A 20,663-nucleotide genomic window follows, 5' to 3' on the forward strand; every position below is an offset into this window, starting at 1 on the left:
CAACTGATAGAAGTTCAATGTTTATATTTACATTAGTAGTCATAATAAATGTGTGAATTCATTGCTGTGCCAATTCAACCTGTCCATGATTGCTGTAGCACTGAAATTTTATTGTACCAAAGTACGGTTACAAAAAACCATATTCGACCATAAAGGGGCACATTGTGCACTTAAAATTGTTTGTTAGTCCCTCCTTTCACAAAATTATTGCACAAAGCAAGCCATTCATCAATTTGCAAAAGAAATCAAATAGAGAAACCTACACAGTTTCAGTTAGTATTTAATTCAAGGTTAGTGGAATTGTGGCCATAAAATGGGGACGGATCCTTATTAGCTTGATTACAGTATGCATTAATCCAGATGTCTAAATGATTGCAGAAAGTCTGTTTCTACTTGTATATATGCAGTTAGTTTGATGTGATAGATGTTATGCAATTAGTCTATATGTATCTGTAATTAGCCTAATTTGATGATTATACTGTATATATGCACCAGATAAAGTCTATTTTTACTTAATTTGATAAAACAAGTTTGCTTTAATTATATTAACGTCAATATACCAGTGTGCAGTTTAATTCTATTTTGGTAGATAAATGATACAATAATTCTGTATTAGTAATAAGTCAGGATAAGTAAATAGCATTAGTGTAATTTGCTTGTATTAGTTGTGTACATCTGATTGGGGAGGGTTTGTATGGTAAGTATGATTAAAATGATGTTAAATTAGGTGGCTGTATGGCTCTAATTCTCATTAGTGCTCACAGTAAGATGATAGTAATCTAATCTCATTGTTGATGGAGGTTTTAATTAAATAACCTACCAGATCTATACAGTATTAGTGATCATGATTAGTGACTTGGTCCTCTGGCTGTGTTGTACATTTTCTAGCTATAGCTTTATATGGTGTTGGTGGTTTACTGATATCGGATGGTTCGAAAATTTGAAGACTGAAGTCTTTCTGCAGTTGCTGGCCTCTAGTCCTTTGATCACATATTAATGTTTAGAATACCTTATCAATTATTTTTCTCATAGAAAGTCATTTAAGATGTTCAGAACAGAGTAATAATTCTTTTCAGTAGTAAATGACTTGTCCAACCATTGTTTTTGACATTAGTTGAAGGTAAAGAAATAAATCTTTGGATTATTTGTGTTGCTCAACATATTTTTGGCCTAGATAGAGACAAACCAAACCCAATGCAGTCATTTTAGTTAGTAATTCCTAACATACCAATTTTGATTTTATAACATATAACATGTTTTCTTTAACTCCCAAACGGCTTTATTAAGATAGGTGCATGTTGGACCAATCTCAGGTTGATGCGTGCGCATCTGCTGACTTCCGGTATTGACAGTGCGCAAGTTAGATAAACAAGCAATAGCCATGTCACAAACCAGTTCATATTATTATAATTATTACTTTAAAGCTTGATATTTTTGCAGTTCGCAAATAGAAATGAGATTTTCGTGATGTATTTTTCTGTATTTGGCTTCAGAGGATGACCTAGTTTTGAAGTCTGGCAGGTTTTTTTTAAGAAGAAAATGAAAGTTGATATTAATGTATTAATTCAGAAACAACCATTGTGGGTTATATGCTGCTGGTAGGATAATCTGTCTTGTTAAGTTGCTGATGTTGTGTTTCTTATGACTTTGGTAACCAAATTGTGTGTTGTCTAAATTTTAAGTGGAAAATATTTTTGCATGACTTTCAATTCTTTGATATTTAATTGATTCTCCAGCAAGTTTAACACTGTCATGTGTAAAGTGTAAAAAATGTTAATTTGAAGATAAAAGGAGATTGCCGTACTGAGTAGTTCTGATTTGACTGCTGATTGTTTCTTTCATGGTTTATCTTTTTTGAATTTAAAATTTTTCCATTTTACCTGATCCTTGTACATTCTTAGACTTTGCTTAAAGATAAAACTAAATATAAATAATATGAAACTAATTTAATCTAAAGCTATATCTAAATATGAAAAAACAAACAAGCAAAGGGTCATTGTGATCAAGTTCTATTGTATATCACATTTGATTTTAACACAGAAGATTACTGGACACTCACATTAAAACTGTTCAATTAGCCATTATCATATTCTTCCTTCAGGTAATTCTTCTGAATAAGAAGTGAAAACTTTATTAGAACAAACACCTCATGGGTTAAGTGCTCGGAGTTCATTTATAAATGATACACAAAGTCCAACACGTACTTTATACTATATAACACAAATATTTGAGAGAAGTGAATTCAAAGGTAGGTGTCTTTGAGTATTGAATCTTGAGTTGACAATACATCACGTCAATATACAGCCAAACCTGTCTAAAAAGACTACCCAAGGGGCCGCGGCAAATGGTATTTGTAGCCATGCAGTCTTTACACACAAGGCAAATTGTGTTGAAATTGGCCATTTTGGACCCTGATGACATGAGAAAGTGATCTTATTATACAGGTGGTCGTTGTACAGAGGTTGTTGCTATGGTAGTTTTGACTGTATGTAGGTTGTACTATATTAACCTGCCTTCATGGCCATCTTTGTATAAGGATGATCTCTTTACAAGAAGACCACTTTTCGGGAGACCTAAATGGGCTGGCCAAAATATTAATACAATTTGACCTGTGTATCCTATATAGACCATGTCACTCAGAGAAATCTATATAGACAGTTTTAACTGTATCTACAGTTTTGTCTGCAGCAGCTAAAGATTTCAGTAAATAATACACAGATGGCGCATGTGATAAATGTACATGGAACAAACAGTTTTCTACAAAACATGTGTTACATAACTTGGGAGGGTGAAATCAATACCTATTCCTCTGGGTCTGTAGTATTTTGAGTATGTACCATGTTGGAATTTAGGCTTCTTGTTATGCCTAAATTGGGCACACTGTGACTTACTGCACAGTATATATATAGGAGTAGTTGAGAATGTCTCAGAAATCCAAGACCGTCTTGAATTTCAGAGACCAGATTTGAATTTTGTCATTGAAATATGGGATTTTAAAAATACCAAGGGTAGTTGTAAATATATACAGCATCACAAATTAATTCAGAAAAAGATGCACAAATATCATAATCTAGCCTTATTTATTCACATGTCAGATTTGTTCCCTACCTGTTACACAGTTTTCTTAGTTATCATATTTGGCGCAATAAGCACACAGGATGCTTGAAAATTGAAAAGGGGGCACTTAATAGAACTACTTTTGGAGAAGTCTTTCATAAAATTGTTGCCTAAAGTAAGCCATGAATCTATTTACAAAATCAGACCAAATCAAATAAAGAGAGCTAAGGTTTTCATATTTTCAATCAGCATTTAATTTGAGGCCAGTAAAATGGAGGCCTCAAAAATTAAAGCAAGACAGTGTTTATTTTGGTTGAATACAGATGGATTGATAAATATATGATCTTGCAAGCTTATCTACAGAATAAAGTCTTAATTATGTACACAAAAAATCTATGGATGAATTACATGATCCCTTCAGATGGAGGAAATTGCTTTCCCCTATCCAATAAAGCTACAGATACATGCAGGTTTCTCAAGAATTTCTGCGGATGAAACATTACACTATACACAATTACTTGAACAAAGCTATAGATGACTTACGTATACACAATCTCTGAAACAATTTCCTTGAACCACAAAGCCACAGACTAAATGTAGATCTCTCAATCTGGTCTACAAGATAATGTAGACAAATGCTATCTTTAAAAGATGTGATTCTTTGTGAAAATTTGCCCACTTTTTCTGTGCAAAAATAAAATTTGAAGTTGGGGGTGCGCGAATTACATTGATAGAGGATATTTAAAAGTTTTACGGGGAAAAAGTCTGTCCATTCTGATGATCTATAAATGTTGAGGTACCGCTCTGTTTATGGTAACCTTTTTAGGTAATCTAAGATGAAGTCTCAAGTGACCTATTCTAATCGCCTTTTGTCCGTCGTCGTCCGTCGTGTGTTCGTAAACAATTTTCATTGTCGACTTCTTATCAAAAACCGCTGAAGCAATTTTTAAGAAATTTTGCACAGACTTTCTAAGGCATATGGCCAATCAAAATTGTGAATTATATGACCCCCCCTGGGCTGTGAAAAGGGCCAAAAGGTGTAAAATTGACTAAATTTCAAAAATCTTCTTCTCCACTCACTGATGTGGTAGAATCAAATACTCTTCATAGATAGAAAGGTCTTAAGGCCCTTTACATAAATTGTGAATTATATGACCCTGGGGTCTTATGTTTCCCCCTGGGGAGGGGGTCAAGTTTACTATAGTTTATATAGGAAAAAGGCATTTGTGAACGTTATTTGCTTATTTTTCGTAGGAAATTAGTCAAACTGGGTTAGAATCATTAGCCTGAGATGGCATTTTATCGTCATATCAAATTGGTTCTGGCCGACCCCCAGGGGCCAGAGGGGCGGGGCCAAAAGGGGTCAAATAGGCTTAAACTTCAAAAATCTTTCTTTGATTTTCCCTTGGGGAGGGAGTCAAATTTACAATAACTTATATAACAAAAACCCATTTATGAACATTATTTGCTTACTTTTGATAGGAAATGAGTCAAACTGGGTTAGAATTATTAGCCTGAAATAGCATTTTAACACCACATCAATATTGGTCCTGGCTGACCCCCAGGGACCAGAGGGGTTGGACCAAAAGAAATAAAATTTCAAAAATCTTCTTCTGAATTCACAGGTTTGATTGAACCAAACAATTTTCATAGATTAAAAAGTGAAATTAATAAAATCACGGACACTGACTGACTTCTAGTTTGGTTTTGTTGTTTAACGTTGGCAAAGCAAATTGGAATTTTACGCATAAGGTCGGTAACATTATACACTAACTATCAAAATTAAAAACAAAAAATTTAAATTAATACGAAGGTTAAACTTTAAAGTTTATTCTAATTCGTAAATACTTTTTACAGATTTGAACCAACTTTGCAAAGCTCTTTCTGTATCAGCACTCAGGTGACCGTCAAGGCCTCTTGGGCCTCATGTTATATGATAAAAGGTATAAGATTATATAAACAATGCCTCACCTATTATATTTATAGGTTATGGACGTTGACTTTTGTTGTCTTCTACAGTTGTCTTCTGTTTATGTATAGTGGTCAATATGTGTCATCAAAGCAATTAAATTTTATTGTATTTGCTTCATTTTCAAAGCCTCAGGGTTGTGATCTGCAATGTTTACTGACAGTAAGTATTACCTGCCACCATGTTGTATCTGAGCCAGTATGACATGCTGTCTACTGGAGCAGGAATACTTGATGAATACAATTGATAAACGTGTATAAAACCAAATCTATAACAATATTTGGTCGTAGGAATTAATTGTAAACATTGGTGGATTCATCGAGACATAAATGGTGACACTGATGGCCATGCAATGTTGCCATGGTAATTAACAACGGCAGACACATTTCCTGGAGGTTTCACCTCAGGGCTCTCGCTCATTTACACTCATCCCTCAGAGTGCAGAGGAAGGAACTGTAATCTCAGCAGGCCCGGGATTATGTGCTGTTACATCCATCTGTTTTCCTATTGATTTGTGGCAATGGAAGGCTGGCTTGTATGACTTGAGACTCGGTGATGATGATAAGCCCTGATTTAGACGTCTGCTGCAGACCAAATGATCGAGAGGCGTTGATTTCCTGCGACCTGCAGAGGAACACATAGAATACCTTGTGTTTTTGTTGTTGACAGAGTTTCAGCTTCATTTTAAATGTAATGAATTGATTGAACATCTGCAATACTAGAGAGACACCTGGAGTCAGGAAGCTAGTGGTGAGTCTTAGGTTAGTATTTTAGAGTAAACCTACACTTGGAAGACTACTGGAGTCCAGTAGCTAAAGCAGTGAATCTTGGCGTTTGTATTTGATAGTTAATCTGTGAAAAGCACTTAGAGACTTTAGTTGGTAATTCACACCTATAAATGTGGTTGTTTGAAAGTGTTATAATGTATGACTGTTTCACAGTGAAATGAACTTAATCCCATTACCACTTACTGTAACAGTGTATTTCTATCTGGTTTCAAACTCTGCAAATGTATTCATGTTAAATTATGAATCAAAGTGATTATCATCAATCGAAAGAGATTTTTTTTCAAAGTTTGAAAACTGTATATTGTCAGTAACTGACTCGTACTTGTACTTAAGTAAGCATATGTGATAGTTTTGATATTTCTTTGTCCTTGTCCTCCTTTGGGCAGAAGGAGCTGCAGAGACTGGCTTGTTAAGATGTCCCAAAATTACTACCTCTTGGTCATGAGTGCAAAACCCATGTAGGACTTTTGCCAGGTACTGACCACAATTCTTAGGGAAAAGGGGAACAGATTTTGTAAGGGAGGACTCCCAATAGGAAAAATGAAAGTCAAAGGCATGAAATTGATAAAAGTGACTAATTTTGAATAAATACAGGACACCAATACTGTCAGCCAACTAAAATTTGTGGGCAAACATTTTGCTGATTTCAGGGCAATTGAAAATCGTAAAAAATTAACTGCTGTGAAAAAATGTCATGTATGTGTACAATACAGAACCATATGACTAAATTCTGAAATGACCAATTATTGTGAAAAAATAGTAAGACATGAAAAAAAAAGGAGAAATTAATTTGCAATTGAGTTTTCAGTATGTGAAAAACAGTTTTGAAAAACGCTTTGCAAATTTTTCCTCTGTATGTAGTGCAGGTGAGCATTACAAGTTAATTTGACCTCATTTTGTACTGTAGTTTCTTGCACATACTCGCAATTGACCGAGGACATACACAGATATCACTTACAGCTAAACATCATCACAATTCCTTAGAATGGGACATTTTGACGCCAAGTCATTTTCTTGTGTTATATAAGGATCTTGATAGAGACAGATTCCAACAATTTATGGTGCTCATTAGTGCTATAACAAGCAACAAGTCTGAAAGGCTAATCCTCAATAGTATTGATCAGTAGTAAAATTTCCATGGAAATGTATTTTACGAGATGGATAAGATTGTCTCTATACAAGTTTCTACAGTTGTCTGTTATCCTGCAATTACTGTGATACACAGCTGTATTTATCTAATACCTTGGAAATTTTCGGTCTGTTCCTGTTTAGCACTCTTTATATTTTTACATGCTGCTGTTTATTGTACGAAGGGGCCCTGTGGTCTCTAGTGTGTCTGACATGCCAGTATCTATAGTCCTCTAGGTACCTATTGAGGCAGATTGGACAAGTGGTGACATTTCTACCATCGGCCCTCCACCTCTGGGTCTGTCTGTCTGAGTGGTTACAGTGTCTGGAATCTCTACCACAATGCTTCAAAAGGTGTCTTGTATTCTACCTGTAAGCCCTTCCTTATGGACACAGACTTTACTCACCGTTTACTCACCGTTAACTCACCGTTGTTGACGTCATACCATTAGTATGTGACTACTATTGACAAATCTTCTTCTACTCCTTCTAGACTTAGGTTGACATATAAGATAGACATTCCCAGTTGAAAATGACTTTATTGTTCCCTATTGTGTAGCAATTAAGCATTACAAAAGAATCATATGCAGAAACAACTTATTTCCTTTGAGGAATAACGGATACAGCATGCTTATAAGACTCCCAATTCCACTTTGCATGACTTAAAATTCCCAATTAAAAAGGCCCTGGGCCCTGATTTTCAAGCTAGAGAATATACTTTCTGCTAATATTGAAAAGTGTGTTGTCTTCAATGTACTGATTAGAAGAATACATGAGCTACAATAAATGACATTAAACATTTCTAAGTAATGCTTCATTTTCAAGTTTCAAGGAAGTTTATGTGACTCATCTAAAGTCCTTCACCCCTGAAGACACAAATGAACTCTTCTTATTCCAAGATGGGAACAGTTCATAATGGAATTTTAGGGTTGAGTGAGTTGATCATTAGTATTCTGTCTGAACAATGTAATGTAGCCATTGATTAAATTCTGGCTATACTCGTTAGGTGTGTGACTTTTAGATAAAGTGGGCTGAAACCTTTCCAGTAGCAACAGAAAATAATTAAATGAGGAAATTTTGTCAAGAGTGTTTTTGGGGAATAAGAAGAATTTTTGAAGTGTTCTAACCTGTTTGTGTAACGGTTTGTGTGATTTATGGTAAAGGGAATTAATTCACAGAGGACAAGTTTCTTTACTGGTGCTGCTGGCATTTTGTCTGTACAATTACTTCAGCGATTGCCATTTAATTTTAAAAGTCATCCATAGCAATTGTCACATCCAAATTAGAATACCAAGTTGTTTAAATTAAAGTGTTAGTGACAGCTACATGGAGATCGGCTATACTGCCTGTTCCACAGGCACTTCTTTTGAATGTCATCAGCTACCACTTCATTTTCTTTATTGAATTACATTGCGCCACGGTAATATCCTTTTTAGACCCTAAATTTTTTTCCATGATGTACTTTTTGAAACCCTGCCTCAGTCAGGAACTGATGGTTAGTTCAGGCTGTAAAGTATTGTTATAACCTTTCCATTTATTTTTCAAGACCAATCATAACTACCTGATATATCTCTATACATTTAGTTCCTAGGTTCACCCAAATGAAGGAGTGTGTCTGAATACACTAAAACTGGGTCACTATGACCTACACTTTGATATTTGCCTACAATTATATTACCTAGATAAATAAGCTGGACGTGGCATCTGGCATCTTTAATAGTCATTTGAATATTAAACTTTGCTTATGGATTTGACAAAGTGAGTATAAACTATTATATCAAAAGAAGTTAACCATGACCTGCCAGGTATATTTTCTTATACTAACCCTAACAACATTTCTTGTCATTGCAAGTTTTGACAATTGATATGCAGAAATGTATTGTATAATCATACCAGTTCTGTTACTATCATTGATTTTGGAGAATGGTTGTATAATACTTAAAGTGAATAGTCGGGCAAAGGAAACCAGTCTAAATGCGTTCTTTGGCTTTCCAAAAGTCATTGTATACCATAATGATGGTCAAGTTCTGCTTACGGTGTCCAGTTTTGACCATTGAAATTTTGGGGAAGCCCCGTGTAAATTTAGCACAGTTCTAAATATAAATTCGCCAAACTCTTTGAAAACGAGGCTGCGTGGAAATGTCAACATGGACATGTGTTTCTCAGTCGTGTCGGTTTCGTTTCGTGTGATAAACCACTAATGCGGTATGCAAATTGTTGTTTTGAGATGATACATTTGATGCAAATGAAGTATTCTTACATTAATGACATTGCTTTGTAATCATTTTTCGATAAAAGCATCTTGTACATGGAAATCGACACAAATATTCGGCCGATGCAGAGATGGGGCCCCGGCAAGGGGCAATTATTGCAGCATCGCATTCGTCGTATTTTACATCAACCAAATCATGAAGGTTAAATACAAATAATCGTAACATAATTTCCCATTTAAAACCACACGAAAACGTTCCATAGAACGTCCTGCATGTAGCTGTCAAAGATGTGAAAATAAATTAGCTCATACATAGATATTTTACAAGTACAATATATGTGTTCAATTATTTGTGTAGTTTTTTGCAGAGATTTAATTAAATTATCTATGTCTCTGGTTGTTTTTTTTTTGTAAACAATATTTGAGTTCTGGAGAGAGATGACATGAATGTCCAGCTAGAAGGAAAGAAACTTTTATGATGTATATGTATCGTACAATGTATATATGTAAACGTACATTCCATGTAGCTGCTATAGAATTACAACTAGGAAATTCTCTCAAACATTGATAATATTTAATTCTTCACATTCATGTAGGCCTATGCTGTGAGAATTAACACATCATATTTATTTCCAGAAAACATATAGGTCTACATGTATGTTACTTTCCTTTTCTGTTGTTTCCTGTTCTTTTTTGTGCTCTGGAGAAAAAGATGATTGAGTTGAAGAAAAGTAATTAATTAAGAGAAATGTGTACCACAGTACTTTGTCTGTAGCCGAGGGGTTCTATACTGTTTTAATAGTCCAGTAATTAATAATTAAATTGAAAATTTCAAAATTAAGATGAAATTGTAAATTCCATTTTTGAATGAAGTGGTTCCCCTCCTTTGAGAGTACACAGTGTGTATACCCTTTTTGGTTTTTAGGAATAATACCTGAATAGGAACCTGAAATAACATGACAATCAATCAGGTATGTGTGTGTTGGGGGGTGGGGGTGGGGGGTGGGGGGGGGGGGCTAAAAGACAGAAGAATCATGAGGTTGGGAAGTTGTAACTTGAGTGGGGGGTTGAAATATAGAAGAAATAGCTACAGATAACTGGAAGTGGAAGGGTGCTTTATCATTGATCTGGTCATTGCATATTTGGGGTTTACATGGCTTTTTTTTTTGTTATTTAGTCTCATTGATTTTGGAGCAACTTTGAATCCATATGGTACTGTATATCTTTCTTTTTTCCATGTGTAGCTATTTCTTCTGTATTTCACCCTCCGCCCAAGTCACAACTTCCCAATAGGTACCACTTTTTTGTTTAGAACTCAAATCAGATGTACATAGTACTACATACTACATTTTAGTCTATGTGTTTGTAATCACTGTTACTACAGTATTGATACATAAATGGTCTATGTACAAGTTACACATAGACAATAAATGTGAAATTTGGTTCAGACAAAAAGATTTTTAACATTTCAGATAACTTGCTTGTTTTATGGTTTTATTTATATGTTGAGTCTACTCTCTTGTAAAGTAGAATTTAGAAATCCTAAGACAATGGTATCTATATTGCTATATGTAAAAAAAAAATCCTTATATTTTAAAAGTAATTGAAAAGCTATCTCACAAGCCCTGACAAACAAATGGGCCGGCATATGGATGCAAGAATTATAATCACTGGATCTAGAGGACTAATATAAACAAATATTTCTACAAAGTTAAACAATGAAAAAGTATTGCATCATAATTTTATTTAATGATTACAGTTGAAAGGAACATTTAATAAATTAATACTGTTTAAATGTTCTGTTCATGATCTTCTAGGTCCATATTGGAAAAGTTTACTTTCAAGAGCACTCATATCAACATTCTTCAGTCTTCATATGATGCTAATTGTATGTATATGTATACATACACTTGTATACAGGTCCAAGGGATGAACTTTCTGTATTCATGTCACTATGCATGCATGGTGCCTGAAAAAAAGAACCAACAATTTTTTATATCTGTTGAATATGACAAAAATTGAAATGATCAATTTCAAATATATATAAATGAATAAATGTAGGTTCATTCTACAGGTTTTTTTTTATTTTAGAGAAAACATTTTATAAGTTGTGAATGTGTCACTGATGCATTTGATAGAATCAAATATTGTTTCAAAAAAGATACAAACAGTGTTCAATCTACGATTATTTTTCTTGGGTCCTTTTCAATGGTTTTTGTGAAGACAATATGGGTCCCACAGTGTTATAGATACCCATTCCCAGAAATTTCACGGGTCCTTTTAAAATTCTGTGAGTCCAGGACTCAGGATGCGCACGTAGATTTATCACTGTACAAAATTCATTATCTATAGTTCCAACAAAAATTCAGAATAATTATAAATGATACATGGCTGCAGTACATACACATGAACCAGGTACAGTTGTAATAAATATACAAACACTATTTATTATTATGACCAGAAATAATACTGTATGTGTCCTCCAAATATATCTAAATAACAAGCTAAAACCTACATGTACATATGTATATGTGTATATCAGAACATATACAATACAATTTTACCAATTAACCTACAATGTAAATCCTATATACAATGTATGTGTATAACACTACCAGAACATGTACAGAACAAAAATTTACAAATTAAAAATCTATAAATATATACATCAGAACTGTATGAATTGACCGGTAGCATAATATTATAGATTAATTGAAACAAATCTTAGCTTGATAATGCACTAGCGGTTACATTCTAACTGTACATGCATTACAACGGTACATTTTATAAATATACAGGGCATTCATTACCCCTAAAGAGGCCCCACGAAAGAACCGCTATTTACCCCAGGGTTACGTTTTACGCGATTGGGGAACAGGTATGAAACATGTGACCATATGTGACCACTCATTTATGAAAAAATACTGCTAGGGACTATTTACATAATGATCAAAATACGAAGACTCACTCACTATCAGCTGAGCAGGGAGTACCGGGTAGTAGGCCTAGGTACGTACAGTAGCGGTCCGAAGCCGCGTGCTCGTTTGAACTGTTCTCTTCACTATAACAAGTTGTATTAACACTCTCCATGCGTCGTAATGTTTACCGAGTCAGTTGTTGGGATTGTCGCTGCTCCATTGCCTTTCCTTTCGCATTTTAGGTGAGTCAGTTGGTTGTTTTGGCGGAAACCTTTTGGTTCAAAACTACGGTAGCCATGTTTTGTTTACTACGGAGAGTGGTGGATGTTGTGCATGCGTTAAGGTTGAACTGCACTCATAGCCGGTCGGGAGGACTTTTAGGATTCCCATAGATATTATTATTTTCTTCGCATGTACAGCGATTTTGACGGAAAGTTTTATTTTTCTAATTCATAAGAAATTATACCGGATATATTAATACCATTTTTACCGATTTTACAGTCACTTGCCCGACTATTCGCTTTAAAAACTTGGTGCTAACAGTCCATGCAGTGGCAATGTGGCTTATAAAATACATGTACCAAAGATAATTTGATGTTATTGGCAATAAAAGTGGGATATTGAGTCCTATCAGGTGAAACTGTATTCTGGCTTCCTGTCAGGAAATTGTATTACACGTCTGTGCTTTTACATAAAATAAAAAGTTTGTACCTGTTGTGATGAATGTATCCTCTTGTCCTGATTGACCAGTGCTGTATAGGGTCGATAAAATCCACACATAGTGCAAAAACTAATTAGCTTAATTACACATGTGCAGGTGTGTATGTATGCTGACCATATTGGATGGCTTGCTTGGGAACCCTGTGGGTTTGTGTAAGTGTAGTTAGGGTTCTCTGATGCATTATGTATCCCTAAATGGAAGATGTGACTCATAAACCCAGGTATTATTTTATCTGTCCTACGTTATATTTTATATTTCTTTCAATATCACATGATCAAATATCCATACATATATATAAAATTTTGTTTTTTGTTATCAGATAATACATCTTGTTGATTCTATGTATGGTTTCTACAGTGTATATAGGTCTGATATATTTACTGGTACATTGAACTGACACAGATAGGTATCACTGGTAGAGGGCTTGTAAACTTATAAACAACTCATAATTTAAAACTCGAACAACACCAGTGATGTGAGATCAATGGTGTAAAGGTGTGTGTGGAGATGGTCGGCCTTACTGGTGACACATGGGGGTATTGATTTTAAATGCTGTGGCCATCTTTGGTGGTTGTGTGGAGCCTGACTTTGGCACTAGTGTAGTGGATGATAACTGATAATACAGACAGTATAGTCTGCCCAGTCTGATCATCACTCTACGATTGTGATAAACTGTAAGTATTCCTTCTCTACTTCATCAGCCTACTGTTGTTTAAATGTTGTAATTTAGGAAGCAACAAGTTTTTAACTTCACACACAGCCATTGATGGGTGAATAGTTTTGACACTAAGAGATCAGACTCGATCATGGCTTCTTTATATGATGTGGTGGCATTGTAGCCATCCCAAATTTTCATTTGAGATCTTAACTTAGCTAGATTTGTATGACAATTGTTGTTGATGAAGAGAAGTTGTTTGTATGACAATTGTTGTTGATGAAGAGAAGTTGTTTGTATGACAATTGTTGTTGATGAAGAGAAGTTGTTTGTATGACAATTGTTGTTGATGAAGAGAAGTTGTTTGTAAGACGAGTGATGTTGAGGAGTAGGGAAAACTTATTCTTCTGAAACTCCTGGATACTTTTCAGCCATCTTTTTCTGTCTTTGCATACTTGAGAGTCCCCAGTGGGAAAATTGTATATACAGAGTTATTTTTCTTGTGGGAAGGTATCGATTATAACTTCATCATTTTGTGAGCAAAATTTAAGTTGTTTTGTCTAAAATAAATATGAAATGATGCTCACAAAAACATGATGTCACAATGATGTCCCGTAATATGGGCAGATAAGTACATGTCAAAATTTTGTCTAAATTATGCGTGCCTATTTTTGGTACTGCTAGTATTGCGAATATTACATATACTTTCTAAAACCCTATACAGTATAACCAAAATACTTGCTGTGATGCCGAATAAGTCTACAACGTCTTTGCTCTAAAGGCCTTTATTTCCTTGTTAGAATATTTGTTTTCCTGAATTTAGTTGTTTTCATTGTGTGACAATGAGCTGCATGTTAAAAGTCTTGACCACATAGAAGCTTGACAATGCAGAAGGCGAGACCACATGCATGTAGAAGGCTTGACCATGTTCAAACATGCTTGCAATGAATTCCTGATTACAACGTAGTGATTTTAATTTCCCGTCCAGGTTCCTATAAGATGTCTGTAATAAGTGTATAATGAACTATGCTTATAACGAAGTCCACTGAGGCTCGTTATACCCATGTTTTAGAAATCTTGACCACCTAGGAAAACTTTCACCACGTAAAATCCTTGACCTCATAGCATCTTGACTATGTGGAAGACTTGACCACAAAGAAGCCTTGACCATGTAGAAGGCTTAATTTGGTTCCGTATAACCTTGGATTGATATCAGTATTGATTCTAACTGATCAGGATGATACTCAGTCCTGTTTGGAGTGCTGTTGTGATTCTGTAACATTTGACCAGGGATGCTGATTACCAGAAACATTTTACATTAGTATGTTATAAGTATTCAGTATATATGAGATACAGAGGCAGAGAAATGTGTATTTCAGTCTGGCAGATTCTTTATACTTACCATGATTGTCTAATGGTTTTATTTTACCAGAGCATTTTAATAAGATGTTCTGTACATTTTGATAATTAAGTCTTTGAATTGATATACATGTACTTACTTCGTGTGTAATTGGTAAATTAAAAGGAAATTATATAGAGAATACACGGTTAGTATCTTACAATACAAAGTTTATTTTGGTGCGAGACTTAGGAAAGCCGAGATGACGAGGCTTTGCCGAGTCATCTCGGCTTTCCGTGTCAAGCACCAAAATAAAACTTGTATTGTAAGATACTAACTGTGTATTCTGTTTATCCTGCAACCATTATGGCTTTCAAAACGAAAGCAAATTGACAGTTCCTTACTTTGTTTCGCTCGAAGCGAGACGCTTCTTTGATGCGGAGGTAAAGATTCATTCACTTAACCTAATGAGATTGTACTCCTTTTTACTGCCGTGGGAAATAAATAAGCGCATTCACAAACAGTAACCGTAATTCTATTCAGGGTGATATATCACTGAAAGGAAACGAAAATACTCAAATAACAACCAATACACATTAAAGAATTACTTAACAATACATACCTTTGTCATGAGCCAAGAAAAAGACGACACCGCCATACGAGATTTTCGATATCGTAAAAATGACGTCATTTCGATGAATGTGATGTCACGTTTTAGCGGGACTGAATGACATTTCATTCACCGGAAGGTTCAAGTTCTGGGACCAGGGTCAAGTTAGAAAAAGTTCCGTCAGATATGGAACAAATTCACGTGATCGTATTGACGGATAAAGCATATTGTATTGACGGATAAAGCACAAGTTTATCCGGCAGTAGTTATCGGTCAGTATGTGGGACAGTTGTAGGATAAATTAAAATCTTTTGTGACTGCAGTGGCTGAATGGAATATTGTTATATGATACCTGAGGTAATACACAACCTTATAGCAATATGATAGCTCTCCATCTTGTTTCAGTCTCTTATGAATTTCAGTCTGATCAACAAGCTGTTTATATAGTATTTTGGCTAGTAATGGATTTGTCATTCAGTGATGCACTATTTGCAGTACCAAGTTAACAGTCAGTCCCTAAAAATTTCACATACACAGTTGTTGAAATGTTACATACACAGAAAATGTGTTTAATTTATCATGAAAGGTTTCCTTTGCATGTGTATTTCAAGTCTTGGAGCCAGAGCTTCAACGTTATTGATGTAATCATTATATTTTTCTGATAGCAGATAAAAAATGAAATGCTTGCCATTGAAATTTATGCCTGTAAAGGGACCTTGGGTTACCAGAAGTGTATATGTGTATTACATAATTGTATTGTATGCAGGGTCTGTTATCTGGAATACATTGATATCTCTGTCTTGTGTTATCTTCTTTGATTTTAACTAGGCCTGATGTAAAACAGACACCTGTACAAATTATCAATTTACGTCCGATCAGAATGACAGGAAGTTGTGATCTGGCTGGTGGGCAGTTTTAGTACGCTTCCTGTGACTGATCCATCATGGAGATTGTATAAATGTTTTTAAGAATCAAATGTCGAAGCCGTGGTATTTCAACTGAAGTCAGGGTAAAAAAATTAATGGATTGTGAAATTATCTGCTGTGTATCTGTCTCTGTGGAGTTTAACGCCTCTCAGATTCCAGCAAGTATTGAATGTAATAATGCATGTTTAAAGTAATATTCTCTTATTGACTTCGTGGAAGACTTGAATACATGATAAGAAATTTACAAGTATTTATCGTATAAGAATTGTAAGCTTCCAAACGTCAATTATTATTGCTGGCTTAGTGATTTTAACGGCTATAAAGTATTTGAATAATTGACTGCATCACGATGAATCACTATCGGCAAAGCGTTTTCACTCAGAATGCAGGTCTGTGTAAGAACCTTTTGATCTCAGTGTTAATATCATAAGGAAATGTCTATAAGATTAAAATAAAATCTGAATCTAGTGTTTTTTAAGATTTTTCTGAAATTGAGGAAATATTTAGATTACAGTTAAGCCGTAACTATAAAGACTACCCAAGTCTTTATAGCCAAGTAGTCTTTATGCACATGTCAAATTGTATAGAAATTGATAATTTGGGACAGCTAGAAAGAAGTTGTATTAAGCAGGTGGTCATTATACAGAGGTGGTCGCTAAGGCAGGTTTGAAATTCAAAATACCAGTTTGCTAAAATTGAGTCTCAGTTGTGACTTAAAAGCTTGTTTGAGTAGTTTTGTTGGTGTGTAGGTGTCAACATTTTTAAATGCAAATATCATCAAAATAAAATGAGTCATTGAAATATTAGTGTCTACTGTCACTGTGCAGCTTCACTTTGATATGTAAATCAGTAATGATATGTGGATTCTTGGTAATATTTCATCACATAAATCAACTGTGTGTGCATATTGAGTTAATCAGTATGATCTACTGCCCTAGTAGACAATATTAATGGAATACATTTTATTTACCCACCAATAAAGCTTCAATCCCAGTCACTGGTGTTAGCATAGTCAAACCTGTCTATAAAGACCATCCAGGGCTTCAATCACAGCCACTGGTGTTAGTATAGTCAAACCTGTCTATAAAGACCATCCATGGCTTCAATCTTATCCACTGGTGTTAGTATAGTCAAACCTGTCTATAAAGACCATCCATGGCTTCAATCTCATCCACTGGTATTAGTATAGTCAAACCATCCAGGGCTTTATTCAGTCCCAACTATTGGTGCTAGTATACTCAGACCTGTCTATAAAGACCATCCAGGGCTTCAATCCCAGCCACTGATGTTAGTAGAGTCAAACCTGTCTATAAAGACCACCCAGGGCTTCAATCTCAGCCACTGGTGCTAGTACAGTCAAACCTGTCTATAAAAACCACCCAGGGCTTCAATCTCAGCCACTGGTGTTAGTACAGTCAAACCTGTCTATAAAGACCACCCAGGGCTTCAATCTCAGCCACTGGTGCTAGTACAGTCAAACCTGTCTATAAAGACCACCCAGAGCTTCAATCTCAGCCACTGGTGCTTGTATAGTCAAACCTGTCTATAAAGACCACCCAGGGCTTCAATCTCAGCCACTGGTGCTTGTATAGTCAAACCTGTCTATAAAGACCACCCAGGGCTTCAATCTCAGCCACTGGTGCTTGTACAGTCAAACCTGTCTATAAAGACCACTCAGAGCTTCAATCTCAGCCACTGGTGCTTGTATAGTCAAACCTGTCTATAAAGACAACCCAGAGCTGCAGTCTCAGCCACTGGTGCTAGTACAGTCAAACCTGTCTATAAAGACCACCTAGGGCTTCAATCCCAGCCACTGGTGTTAGTACAGTCAAACCTGTCTATAAAGACCACCCAGGGCTTCAATCTCAGCCACTGGTGCTTGTACAGTCAAACCTGTCTATAAAGACCACCCAGGGCTTCAATCCCAGCCACTGGTGCTTGTATAGTCAAACCTGTCTATAAAGACCACCCAGAGCTTCAATCTCAGCCACTGGTGCTTGTATAGTCAAACCTGTCTATAAAGACCACCCAGAGCTTCAGTCTCAGCCACTGGTGCAAGTACAGTCAAACCTGTCTATAAAGACCACCTAGGGCTTCAATTCCAGCCACTGGTGTTAGTACAGTCAATCCTGTCTATAAAGACCACCCAGGGCTTCAATCCCAGCCACTGGTGCTTGTATAGTAAAACCTGTCTATAAAGACCATCCATTGCTTCAATCTCAGCCACTGGTGCTTGTACAGTCAAACCTGTCTATAAAGACCACCCAGGGCTTCAATCTCAGCCACTGGTGCTTGTATAGTCAAACCTGTCTATAAAGACCACCCAGAGCTTCAATCTCAGCCACTGGTGCTTGTATAGTCAAACCTGTCTATAAAGACCACCCAGGGAAGAGAGGAAAATAGTCTTTATAGTCAGGTAGTCTCGATTCACATGTTGAATAGCATTGAAATTAGTCATTTTGGACACTAAAAGAAGTTGTATTAGGTAGCTCCATACTTTTGGTAAAATCCATGTCATTTTTTTTCTAATAGGTTTTATTTTCTTGTATTTTTCATGTAGATTTCAAATCTGTATAAAAAAAAAAACCCACCTTTTTGAGATATTTGAGCTTGAAATATACCATTCGTACAAATTTGCTAGCCGCAAAAAGAAAAATTCATAAAAATATGTTTTTAGTAATATTAGGGTTAATGTAGTCTCAATCCTGTTGATTTTTTGTCCTTAATTTCTAACGATGAAACAATATACAAAACTATTGTATTTTTACATATGCTAACTAATTTTCTTTATTTCCAAGGACCGCTTCTACAAGTAATTATCATGTTTTGCCATGTTTTCCCCCCTAAAAAAAAAACAATGAATAGGCAAAAAAAAGAAATGCTAACCCATGTCAATTTCACAATATTTGTATATGATATGCCCAAGGTAATATATTTTTCAAATATCATATAAAAACACGGGGTCCTTGATCAAATTTTGTAAGCTTAAAGTTTGTAACACACAACCTTACCTCCATTTCACCCAGGGCTAAGATTGGTCATATTTGACTATTTTTAAAAAATCATGCCACAAAAAACATTCTACATCAATTCATATGTTTTTATCATATTCTGTCTGGTTTATGTCTGTTTATTTTTATGATTTTCTCCAAATTTTGTGTTTTAAGGAACTCCGTATGCGATTTTTTTAGAATTCCGGAATTTCGGTCCAGACGGGTCCCCTCTTATCATTTATTGCGACGAACATTACTTCAGGTGTTTAAAAGTCCATTCCCATTTACGACAGGGACCGAAAAAACCTCAGAGATAGCATGTTATATTCACTTCATTGCTTTTATTTGATTCATTTAATGATTTAAACATTTAATATTATATGTAGACAATTTTAACCTATTGAAAAAAGTGGAATGTCATAGCGTATCGGAAACCATTCTGGAATTCAAAACAACCTTGGCAGCTTCCGGTTTAGCGTCATATGAATTGGCTCAGTTTTCAAAAGTATGGACCTACCTTAAACAACTGGTCTTTATACAGAGGTGGTTGCTAAAGCAGATTTTACTGTACTTGAAATGTTGCAGACTCCCTAGACATATTTCATGATGACTTCAGGGTGTAATTATATATTTAATTGTAGTGAAAGAAATAGAGGGGAGGAGAGCAGTGCTTATATGTATTTAATGGTAGGGGCCAGGTTTGAGTGATTGCTAGATTACAAGCAAATTCCTAACTAAGAAGACAAACTTTGTGCATGTGCATATCAACTCTAACTCGACCGTTTTTCATTAGTCTGACTATGGATCCTAGCTAGACTTCATTTGTGCATGTGTGACCATTTGAAAGTGTGCCAGCAATTAGATGGAACAACCTATACTATAGTCGATAGTTTACTCTCCAAACCCATCAGGGATAATGGCTAAAGATCACGGGCCGAAACAGTACCTGTAAAGTATGTCCAACACATAACTGCAGACTATATCAATTTCTGAAGATGAGGCATTGTCACAGTATGTATCTGTACACATCTTATTCTTAGTTACAGTATGTATCTGTACACATGAAATTCTTAGTCACAGTATGTATCTGTACACATGTAATTCTTAGTTACAGTATGTATCTGTACACATGAAATTCTTAGTCACAGTATGTATCTGTACACATGTAATTCTTAGTCACAGTATGTATCTGTACACATGTAATTCTTAGTCACAGTATGTATCTGTACACATGTAATTCTTAGTCACAGTATGTATCTGTACACATGTAATTCTTAGTCACAGTATGTATCTGTACACACGTAATTCTTAGTTACAGTATGTATCTTACAGTTTGTATCTGTACAC

General features: G+C 35.3%; 1 protein-coding gene and 1 long non-coding RNA gene across 3 annotated transcripts in view; one reads left to right on the top strand and one right to left on the bottom strand.

Annotated features, from left to right (window-relative positions):
* Nucleotides 1-20,663, top strand: part of LOC138325798 (ADP-ribosylation factor GTPase-activating protein 1-like) — a 43,668-nt gene that overhangs the window by 11,195 nt on the left and 11,810 nt on the right. The window lies entirely within an intron of this gene.
* LOC138325797 (uncharacterized) lies at nt 10,879-12,409 on the bottom strand. The gene is made up of 2 exons (XR_011208823.1): nt 12,123-12,409; nt 10,879-11,123 (listed from the first exon to the last, which is right to left on the bottom strand). It is a non-coding gene; the product is annotated as an uncharacterized lncRNA (long non-coding RNA).

This window comes from Argopecten irradians, chromosome 6 (genome assembly GCF_041381155.1).
Source record: "Argopecten irradians isolate NY chromosome 6, Ai_NY, whole genome shotgun sequence".
Taxonomy (NCBI): Eukaryota; Metazoa; Mollusca; class Bivalvia; order Pectinida; family Pectinidae; genus Argopecten; species Argopecten irradians.